Source organism: Rhagoletis zephyria, unplaced genomic scaffold (genome assembly GCF_001687245.7).
Source record: "Rhagoletis zephyria isolate East Lansing unplaced genomic scaffold, Rhagoletis_zephyria_1.1 Rzeph_scaffold_04619, whole genome shotgun sequence".
In the NCBI taxonomy this organism is placed as follows: domain Eukaryota; kingdom Metazoa; phylum Arthropoda; class Insecta; order Diptera; family Tephritidae; genus Rhagoletis; species Rhagoletis zephyria.
This window is the reverse complement of record NW_016161702.1, coordinates 17,038-28,797: the sequence shown is the minus strand read 5'-3', so window position 1 is coordinate 28,797 and position 11,760 is coordinate 17,038. Positions and strand designations below refer to the sequence as shown.

Sequence of the window (11,760 nt, the reverse complement as noted above, 5' to 3'; positions counted from 1 at the left end):
GAAAGGAATACGCATGCAGGGTTCTCTCCAGCTACTATCGGACAATGAAGTCCTCTATCAAAGCTATGCTATAGCCATATTAGCAAGAGGGAAGCTCGAAAGTTCTATGAAAAAGCACGTGGTCGCAATCTCATCCAGAGCCACAGAGGCATAAATTAATCCCGTGGATGTAGACCGATAACCCTAAGATTGATATACACCATGAGGGTGCACCCGACGGCAACATATAGGGTGGTAGCGAAACACCAGCTTTAAGCGCCTCCAGACTGGTACCAAATGGTTCGGAAGTTTCAGAAAGCATACATTTAGGCGTCTGTGGGTCCACACTTATGATGTCGGCGCCAATGGAAAGTTACCCGATCATATTCCTAGTGGAAGACTACGCCATCAGTCGCTGTGCGGAGATGAACAATCACAATGAGATAATTGACATCCTAAATGAAAGCCTGCTGGTTCTCAAGACTCCTTAAACTTTCAAAGTCACATCATCGTAGGACTTCGGGTGCATAGAGACACCTATTTTGCTTATTGCAAAAGGGGGATTTCGAAAACCAGTTCTTACGTACAATCCCAGGCCATAAATCTATCCAAGAGGTGGACGAATAGAATCAAAGAGGAGCTCAGAAACAACTACAGAATAGCACTTTGGCATACTTGGAAGATGGAGCTTAAAGTGATTCTAATTCATTTTGCTAAAGGGGAAATCAAGAATCATTACTTTCCTTCGTAAAGGACACTGTAGACTGACGGTCCCGGTTATCTGCACAAACGAGGTATCTCTGAATCTTCTGTGACTCGGCCAATAGACAGGCAAGTTGCATCCTCTAGAGTCTAAACGAATGCGGTGCCATTTAAAGAAGACGAAAGAGAAATCTAGGCCTCATGAGATCACAGAACGAGCACATTTAAAATTTACTTAAGGTTTAACAGGAAAACTGTGAAGAAAAGAGATTACAATAGATTCCGAGCTCGTGGTGGTACCTTATATTAATTCTATCTACCTAATGGCAAGCTTGACATACATTTCTTTCTTTCTTTTATGTGCGTTCGAAGTGTCTGTAATTGTCCCATATTGCACTGTTGCCACTCTCTTCTATTCAAAAAATTATTTTAAATAATTTAAGCTATGATTTAGGCAGATTTGTTTTTAACAAAACCTTTAGTATAAATTCAATCAACTGGTGCTTAACGGACTTTTATTTGAATTTCAAAATTAAGTATTTCTTATCGGAGGCACGAACCTACAAAAACTCACTCAATTTTATTCAGCTGTCGAGTTGTGTTGTCTCTTTCACCCTTTATTATTTGGTGGTAAGATTCAACAAGTGGCTAAATAACTAAAAGAGCGCGGCCATATTGATGAAAATTCATTATTTTGAAAGTTTTGAAAACGATAAAGTTACTTTTTGACTACTTGTGTATAAAACTATTTCTCGCCGAATGCAAGTTTTTTTTTTTTTTTAATCTCTTAGCCGGATCTACATAGCATAAAAATGTAAGAAAGTGGTTTGAATTTTTTATTTCTAAGTATAAATGCCACACGCACGTTTACGGATACACATGTTAGGCAGGTCCGCCTTTATTCAACCCATACTATCAAATGAGTCTCCATTTGCACATTCCCAGAGCTTATATATATTTTAGTACTGTCTACTAAATTAGTAAGTATTTTTGCCATCCGTGAAATATCAATTTTCGCAGTTTTGCATTACATACGTAATTACTGTTAGACTAAAAGTTTAAAAGTTACCTAAGAATTGTTTTTTAAATTTAGATATTCAGCATAAAATTTCCCCATAAACAATCTCCAAACAAATAAACCAAAATTACAACACTTCTGGCAGCCTCGAAACTTATTTCCACTCATTTGGCGTGAAAGAGACAACACTAGTCCTACTCTTATTAGCCAAATGCACAGCATTTGCAGCGGCTGCTATAGCGAAGATGTGCCACTCAAACTAATTTTAGTTCAGTTTTCTTCATTCAACGAGCAGGTTTAGTAGAAAGTGTTGGTTGGCGCATTTATTAGACCGCCACGCTAGTGTGTCGTCGTCGTGGTTATTGTCGCGGTCACTGTGCTAGTAAACGAAATTAAGGTAATTGGCACTTGGATAAATGTCTGAAGTGCTAGTGCTTGTGCGGTTGAGTTATTTCATAACAATTAAAAAAAAACGCATGAATTCTACTGTTTTATGAAATATGCAACAAAAATTTATGAGCCGATAAGTTTCTCACAAAGTAAATGCAAACTTTCTGCAAGGAAAGTTTAAAAGCATTTACCTACTTGCAGCAAGGAAAAAAAGGCGAAATTTTCTTCACATACATACATATATTTATTGTATAGTTGTTTATTGTTACGTGAATGCGTTGCGTTTTGTAGGTGTTTGCGTGTAAAAGAATGCGGGTCGTGCACAAATACATACATGCATGCATGAGTATATGACTGTATTTGTGTTGAATTCGATGAGTGTGGTGGTTTGAGTCATACCTGAAAAAATAGTCGAAGAAAAAACAAAAGTCACAAAAGCAGCAGCAGATTTTGTAGTAAATCGAGTAAACAAAAAAATAATTGCAATATGCGATATGAACTTTTTTGCAGAATTTAAATAAATTATTAAACAAGTCGAAAATTAAAAGAAATTAATTACAAAAGAATAAAGTTAGCAAACACCGGAAGTGGCGAAGCCGTTAAGAAAACGTAATAAATGTGTGTTTGTTTGCAGAAAAAACAAAACTGAGTGGAATACTTGGATGCAGCAGCGCAGTTTCCTGCCTATTCTCATATCTTTGTTGGTGTAGGTCAATAACTTGCTAAGGCGTAAAGATACTCGAATTCAGAAGATAGTGGGAAAGTAGCAGAGGCACAAAGAAAGTTCAGCAGCAACAGCAAAATTGGCTTAATTCGACTTATCAAACGATCACTAATTGAAGCAGTTATAAATATTACTGACATAGAATAGTGAAGAAAATAAGTAAACATTAGTTATTCCAACCAGCACAACAACAATACGGCAATAGTTGCCGGGTGCACAGCCAGAAAAGATAACAAAGGCAAATACCTAGTGCAGGAAGTAGAAGGCAGCGTAGAAAAAGTGGTAGCAAACAGCAAAACCAACGAGTTGCTTACACGCACACAAATGCATTTGTTGTACATACATACAAACATAAGTACATATTTCTGTTTCCACTTTACTCGCATTCTCTACTTGGCTGTTGGCTGTTGGCTGTCTGGTCAAGACGAATGAATACCACCTTTCCGGTTTGGTTGGCAGCAGAAGTGTTTGGAAGCGTGTGCAGGCAGAAAGCAGGTTTTCGAACAGTGCAAGGCGCAGTGCAAAAGATAATAAAAGTACATAAATAAAAAAAAAAAAATTACCTGAAAATAAAAATTGAGAGATCAAATGTAACGGGCAGCGAGTAGCTGCAGCTATTTTGTGAGAAAGAATTGCGCTGGAAATACAAGAAAATTAAATTATAACAATTGAGTGCACGAAAATTAATAAATTAAAAAAATAGCCTATTGAACGTGTGTTTGTAGTGCAGCAGATTCGAGTGCAACAAAATAATTAACTAAAATTCAATAAAAACAAAAAAAAAAACGTCAAGCTGTAACTGATCTACGCATTTGCTTGTAAACTTCAAAACCAACGAAAGTTTTTAGCCAAAAGTGTTTTGTCGCAATTGTGTGCCCGCAAAGTTGTTCAACGAATTTGCACAGTTTTCTCAAGTCGGTTTATTTAATTTTTCTTGTTTAACATTTGTGCCACCACAAGACCACAACAACATCTCTACTTCAATGCAAAGCCACTTCAGGTCGCACCACAACACTTTGTAGCAGTAAAATTAAGCAAATAACAAAAATAAAAAAAAGGCAGACATTGTAAAAACTTCTGACTCTCGTCCGCAAGCTGCAGCAGCAGCAACTACTTTTGGACACTTCACGATTCGCATGCACAGACGGACGTACATAAGTACAATTGTTAGCCGGAAATGCCAGCGTGCTAAGTAACTTGCAACTCGTCAACTCCTTTGTGTGCTTTTTAGCTTGGCTACTATTGGATGCAATTACTCAGTCAGTCACTCACTTACCCCCAGTCCTTTCAAATTGCCACAGTGCGATTTTGTGCGTTCTTGGAACTTTGAGTCATACGATTTTACCCCCCGCAATTATTTATGTGTACTCGTTTTGTTGGTTGGGGCATAATAAATAAACGCGGCAACTACATACTACATACATACATACGTAACGGAAGCTGCAGCATTTGCAACATTTCTTCATCCTCTGGATAAATAGTGGACTGCTTTTTACGCAGCTAGTCCACTTTGTATATTTTCTGTCCCCAAATTTTTAATGGAATAATTATGTCATGGGATCGTGTACGCGACGACACTTTATGCTGTCAACATGCCTGCTGCAAATGGTGAGTAGCTTCTTATTAAAAAAGAAACACACACATGTTTTATGAGCATTTATTGTAGGTCATTTCTATAATGTATAATACATTAGGCGGGGTCACTAGTCAGAGGTCGTAGTAGATATGTACATACCTTTGTAATTAACTGCGAGGGAAGTTTGAAGTATATATCGCACACCTATGTAGATCTAAAGTGCGATCAACTCAAAAAAAAGGACAGTTTTTTGGCCTAAATCAATGCATAGGACTTACCTCTAATGAATACAAATATTTTGTTCTACATGATTATATACACTAACTAAAAAACTGCTGTTCTACCTGTTTTTGTATTAATTGTGTTGCATATGTACGATCCACAGCCATGTATTTTCTATCGTATAAGTATGTATTTATAATTTTTTTTTTTTAGAAAATAAATATACAATATGTACCTTTTACTCTTCATCGATATTAAAACAAGGCTCTTAAACAATGCTTCGCCTACATATACATATACTAAGTGTTATCCCTGAGGATATTATTGTAAGGTTTCCATTTATTTTCGGTTCTAAAAGGATATCAAATGAAAGATATTTTTGAGAATTACAAATACAAAATACAAAAATATTTTCGAAGAGGGTTGCCACGTTTTTCTTGTAAAACCATATTTTTTTATTAATTTCAATTTCATAAGTCTGAATCGATGACGTTTAGGCTGAGTTATTCAAGTTTTTCTTAAACCAGTCTTTGAAAAAAGTTTAAAATAAAACAACATAAATCTCATTATTATCATCCCGTTGATTTTTTTTAAATTGTTTTAATGCAAATTTTTAAGCTTAAACTGTTTTGCCATCTGAGGTGATTTTGTCTGTATTTAAAAAAAAATTGGTTTTATGATTCCGGTGGAAAAATAGTACCGGCTTTTTTTATGAAGATTATTTAAATTAAACCTCTATTCCGCAACTCTTTCGTATTCGGAACTCCATTTGTGTATGTATTTTCAAATCGGCCAAGCTCACGTAAATCTTAATATTTTTCCGAAATATTTTGGTGGACGTCTTAAAAGAATACAATTTAAAAAAATCTTCATCAAAATTTTCAAGCTTTTAATCAGAATCCTTCGAATTTCGAGTAAGCAGTCTTTTAGCCCATTCAATTATACTATAATAAAGTGTAAGCTCAAATTGCCTGAAAATTACCTTTTTTTTTTTTATATATACAGTGAAACCTCCCTTGGGCGGACACTCACCGTCAGTCATCTTTTGTCCGCCCAAGAGAGGTGTCCGCTCAATGGAAGGGAAGCTTATTTTNATATTTCACTCCATAAACTACATAAAACCATGGATTCATTACATAAAAAACTGGGAAATTGTCGATTGACGCAAGTTTTATTTTTAATTTTTTTCAGTGTCAGTACCTTTTTCATCAATAGTTTTCATGTTTTTATCAGTAACAAATTCCAACCAGAAATCAAAATTTTCGTTCCATGTATTTATTATTATCTATTGTTATAAATTCATCAGAATTAAAATTGGATTCTCCAAGGGTTAAAAAGGGTCGTAAGTTCTACAATTGGTTCTTGAAACCCAGTAGCCTTGCGTTTTAGTCCACACTCTTCCTGATTTCTGGATCATGTACAGGTCATAATCCAGTTTTATTGCTTGCATATTTTATATTTGTGCGTCTGCTGAAAGTGCGCCTTCTTTGGCGATTCTGTCCGCCTCTTCTTTGCCCATGACACCAGTATGCCCGGCAACCAGTATACACGGGTGTGTCTCGAATTAACGAATTCAGATATGATTGACCTGCGCTCTACCACACTTATTGAGAAAGTGCTCTGTAACCCCATAACTTTCAAACGGCTTCAGTGGGATATTTTTGTTTACGTTTGGTGTTTTGTATTTCATTTCTATCTATTTATACACGTCAAACTCGTATATACCTGCGTCTCATAAGTCTGATTCGATTTGGAATGTTCAAAAACATTCAATGTGGCATAATTCTCTCTTTTGGAACAAAAATCATGGAACAATGCGGACTGACTCAATCATTAGTCTGTTAACAGATTGCTTGACAGATTGTGCCAATACTTGGCATCATTACATAATAAAGACGGTGCTACCAATTTACGAAAAAATATCCATACCTGGTATTGAACCCGGTCATTTCAATTAAAAGTTACTGATCCTTTTTTGACAAAACTATTTCGAATACGGAGGATCTTTTTTAAACTTGGTAAAAGCTAAGGCCAATGGTGGGTGGTAAAGAACAGCCTAACCTATTAATTGAACTCATGGCTGGTCACTTGAAACATTCGAAAGAGATTTACCAGAAACCTGATCATATTCCGTGACAGTGATGTGTCTGAATTAGAGATGTGCAACGGGATAGCGGGACCTGCGGGACCCACGGTACTGATTTAAAATTGGCCGGGATGGTCGGTATCGGGAAGATCTGTAAAAATCTGGCGAGAGGGACGGGACCAAAATTCTTTCCCGATAAAACGGGACACGCGGTACAATTCTGAACAACATCGGGATAGGCGGGTTCATGACTTAAAAATCGAATTTCAAGACGGGCGGGATCGGGATTAAATATTTAGTCCCGTGCCCATCTCTGGTCTGAATCACTCACAAAAAGAGACGTGAAAGCATTAACGGTAAAAATATCTACCAACAAATTGTTACCCAAAGCAATTCGGTTAGATATGAATTAAAGAATAATTCCATATTTTTTTTTTTTGTGCAACACTCCCTCAATGATGCGCATAAAATATTGAAGTAGTCAATTTAAGTACCCAAAATAGTACTTAGATAAAAAATGCTGCCTTCAAGTGTTGAAATGTTGAATTGCATAATCACTTTAACATCGACAATGCGACTTGCAGCATTGGCGTAAAATGTTATTCGTTTGCAAAATTGCTGCCGTCAGATGGCGGATCCTTTAAGCAAAGCCAAGGAGGGTGGCGAATAGGCGGAATAACGATATGGTGAAACCATACGAAGCAGCGCATTAACTTAGTTGCACATTTAGAGCGTTGTAGTAGGTTGCTTGCCCAAAAACCGCAGGAACCCCTATGAAAGACATGATTTTGTAGATAAATATATGTAATGTACATTAATGTATACACATACATGGACTTGCATGGATGTAGTATAAATACATTTATTAAAGTCTGTGTTCGTATATGAATATGCTTTTATATAGCGCTACTGCACAAAGCGTAGCGTAATGCATACTTCGTTGGCAAACTGCTGCATCGCCATAAAGACAAGAAGCCAGCAAGCCAAGCTGCTACCGAGAACTTGCGAAAATTCCAAGGAGATTTTCCACCAATCTTACATGGGTACATATGTACGTACATATATGTTTGATTGCATGTTCATTTATTGTTGCGCCATATGGTGCGCGCTTATTGCTGCTGCAGCTCCTACTTTGGTTCCTTCTTGCATTGGCACTGGAGCAGCAGGAAAAGTACTTGGATTTAAATTTGCTATGCATAAGCGAGCATTAAGGAGTCTAGAAATTTACCACATAGGAAAAAACTTAGTTCAAATTGGTTTTAATAATACTGTAGGGTACTTAGGGGCCATGCAAATAATTTTAAAGCTCTGGTTAAGAGCTTCAACTAAACTATAATGCTTAACTTAACTATACTAGTTTTATGATTTATTTTTAATAATTTTTTTTATAAAAATAATGTTTATTCTACAATAAAAACCAAATAAATCTAAGTTTGCAACTTTAAAAAAAAATTAAAAAAAGCATGTAATAAAGTTTCATCTTTATTCAGAATTTTTAGAAAAATTTTGCGTATGCAGTTCTTATGCCCATCCTAGTATTGTAGAAAATTGTAGTATAAAAAAGTACAAGTGGCTACAAAATACCATTAATTTTTGGGAACCTATTTCGTCACTCATTTTCGACAATTTCTTTATGTGGAGGATAATAAACAATCAACTTTATTTTTATATAAACATTATTACTTAAAATTAAATAATTAAAAAATTAATAGTCCAAATTTGTCAATATGTAAATGTCGTATAGTTATGATAAGCACTATATGTCCAAACAGTGACGTCTACACTTGTCAGTCAAGACCTAAGAAGACTTTGCTCTTCTCCATAAAATTTTTTACAGTGTGTCAAAGATCACTTACATCACAGCTAATTTTATGCATAATTTGATTTCGAGCATAATTTTTGTATTCTGAGACCCACTCCATTTATTCTGAGCTATCTTAAAATTTAAACAGATTTCCTCTAACTCCTTAACTTCTAGCATATGGTCAAAGGACACCCGACCATTATTTTGAAGAAGTTTCATAAAAGCTCATGAAAAACTGCCGATAGAGTGTAAACATGTTCTACAAAAAAGTTTCAAAATAATCAAATCTTAAATTGAATTTTTTATTTGAAATACATTTTAAACTAGTTCGCAACTAGTCCCAATAGGTACATATAGTATGAAACTAGACTACCTTAATTATCGTTTATAGCACACTATCATATGTACACATGTACATATGTATGCACATGTTTTCATAGATGTGGGCATACCGCTGTTTGTATGTGTTTGCCATTATGAAATGGGAGTAGCGGCTGTAGATATTGAATAGCGCAAGCGACCTTCGGGGAGGCGCATTGCTGCAATTTATTGCATTTATGAAACTAGTAATAAAAAATAATATGCTGAGAAGCATAACACACCTACATACATATGCGAATATATAGACATTAGACCGAACTAAAAAAAAAATTCGCACCTAAAGTATTTTTGCAAAGCAATTTCAAAAAAAAAAAATTAATTGACCCAACGTAGGGTTCGCCGCAAAGCTAAGATTTTCGCCGGGGTGGTTCTGACAGCCAAAATGATATGTTTGTTGTTTTTTTGTAGTAATTCTTGCTGTCATTGTGCGTACAACTTGTTGTAGTTTTTGCTCTTCCGATACCACCTTGTATGAATTCGCCTTGGGTCGCCTTTTTACAGTTCTCGTAAAATTTTCTGCATTTACAGTCGCATCTTAAACTATGATTTATCGATTTTTTTAATTTTTTTGTCGCCTTTTAACATTTTTCATCATATCTTCGGCGTCTAAAGTAGGAGTGTTCGAATTTCTAATGATTTAATTATCGGTTATCGGTTATCGATTATCGATTTTTTTTAAATTTTTTTTGTCGCCTTTTAACATTTTTAATCTTATCTTCGACGTCTAAAGTCGGATTTAAATGCATGATATATCGATTTTTTTTATTATTCCAAACAGTGTTGCCAGATTTTTATTTTTTTAAAACTGTAAATTTTCAAAAAACTGTAAATAAAAAAAAACAATTCATGCAAAATGAAATAACATTAGCAATTTAAAAAACGCCTTTGAAAAACGGAACATTTACATTAATCACATTTCGTTTAAGTGAAATTCAATTTCACTATTATTCGTAAATTGATTAATTTTTTTATTCAATTGATTCGATATATAAGATTCCGCTTTAGACTAAGCATTTTTTAAGAGATCCTTCCATTTAAAATACAGAGTGCTCGAATTTCTAATGATTTACTTACATATCTAACTTGCTTTTATTTCAGTTGATTTGAAAAAAAAAAAAAATAAAAATATAATGTCAACATTTGCTGTAGCGACTGTAGTGTAAAGAGCAGCTAAAACCATTTTTCTCAAAATAAGAAGCGCTGCACCTCCATCGCCTATTTTACAACGCTTTTTTATATTAAAGTTTAATATGTTCCAGGAAGTAATTTAAATAACTGTTAGCTTGTATAAACAAATTTACTCTTAGGACGGTGAATATGGCAATGCTGGTTCCAAAGTTCATTGGCCTCAAGTACCCCGTTCTAGTATTTACGCACCCGATCTCAGTTCTTGTCAACCTATCGTCCCACCCTAATATCAGCAAACTCAAGCTAACCAAAAAATCGTTAAAATTTTTTCGATTATTCTAGTCGCGTAGGTGTTACCGAAAAGTGTAAAAAGCAAAGAAACATTTTTTCCAAACTGTCTTGTCAGAGGCATACGACGGTCTTTGTTTTGTTTGTTTTTAAACAGTTACGGTCTAATGTGCATACATAGCATATATATGTACATATGTATATGAATACATATGTATGTAGTATGTAGCAAAATTATAACAGCTGCAAGAAAAGTGCAAGAAAATTGTGAAAATCTCGAAAGTGAACAATCAAGCCGTGCAAATCACTTCTTAAATGCTGCTGAATAATTGCTACCGAGCTGCAAAATTATGGAAAAATTTTGCGCTTATTATCAGTGGAATTTTTGCATAAATAAAAGTCGCAAATTTGCATGCAAAATTAATGTTTTACTTTCTTCGCATTTTTCCACTTTTTCATCTATTCAACTGAATACTTGCAGTCGTAGTGAAAGTCGAAAAATCGTTCGATCAACAACAAATCGAGCACCGGCCAAGCAAAGCGAATCGAGTGTGCGCTTGAACAGCGAAAAAAAGCGTAGCATACAAAAATTTGGTGAGCAAAATAGAAGCGCAAAACAGTGATAGCAAAAGAGACAGTTAAATAGCAGCAGCAGATTAAAAAGTAAGCAAGAAAATTAAAAACAAAAAAAAAAATGAAGCTGAGCTGAAAAATCCTGCTGCTTTTCCATTTTGCATGACAAAAAATAAAAATAAATATCAAACACATAGAGACGACAGTGAAAATCAGGCAACGCATGACGGCGCACAATAACTAAAAATTCAGTTGCAGCAGCAGCAGCAGCAGCAACGGTAGAATCCGGTTGCTGCAACATCAATTCCAAGCAGTCAGCCAGCAGTGCTGCCTACATACTTAAACATACTTACATACACTCGCCCAATAGTTACGGTGACCATAAATATGGATTCAAATTGAAGGACAATTTTTCAAAAATATGCCTACATATATTAACGTAGTATAAAAATATCAAAAGAGTATTTATGATTCTAATTGTTTAATACATTTTAAACTTTAAAAATTAATCACGTTTTTTCATCGATATTAATCTTTTTTTACATGAATATTTATAAAAGTATAGTAAAACATATTATAACTACAATAGCTTACACGAAAAGTGAAAATCTTTAAAATATTATTTTATAGGCAAATTTTGAGTCGTTCAAAACGAAAACAATACAATTTTTTTTTTGTTTTTTTGGTACTTTTCGCAGTTATTTGTCCAAAATTGACGTCATGAATCGACGTAGACGACAAGTTACAAAGTGCCCTTTTCAAAAATATATAATTTGTGCAGATTGCGCTCCGTAGCATCTACATTTCTAATCCGTTTTTCATTATCTTTGGCTCAAAATTTATTGTAGTGATATATCTTCTTTATCGAATTTTTAAAATAATGAAAAAA

The 11,760-nt window shown here is 34.7% G+C and overlaps 2 long non-coding RNA genes across 3 annotated transcripts; one reads left to right on the top strand and one right to left on the bottom strand.

Moving 5' to 3' along the window:
- Positions 1-1,902: 1,902 nt before the first annotated feature.
- LOC108370974 (uncharacterized) lies at positions 1,903-3,506 on the top strand. Of its 2 annotated transcripts, none has more exons than XR_001848698.1 (2): positions 1,903-2,096; positions 2,345-3,506. It is a non-coding gene; the product is annotated as an uncharacterized LOC108370974 (long non-coding RNA). The 2 variants fall into 2 exon arrangements; XR_001848699.1 differs by having other exon boundaries at positions 1,905-2,096; positions 2,381-3,506.
- LOC108370975 (uncharacterized) lies at positions 3,182-4,415 on the bottom strand. The gene is made up of 2 exons (XR_001848700.1): positions 3,968-4,415; positions 3,182-3,936 (listed from the first exon to the last, which is right to left on the bottom strand). It is a non-coding gene; the product is annotated as an uncharacterized LOC108370975 (long non-coding RNA).
- Between the last annotated feature and the right edge of the window lie 7,345 nt (positions 4,416-11,760).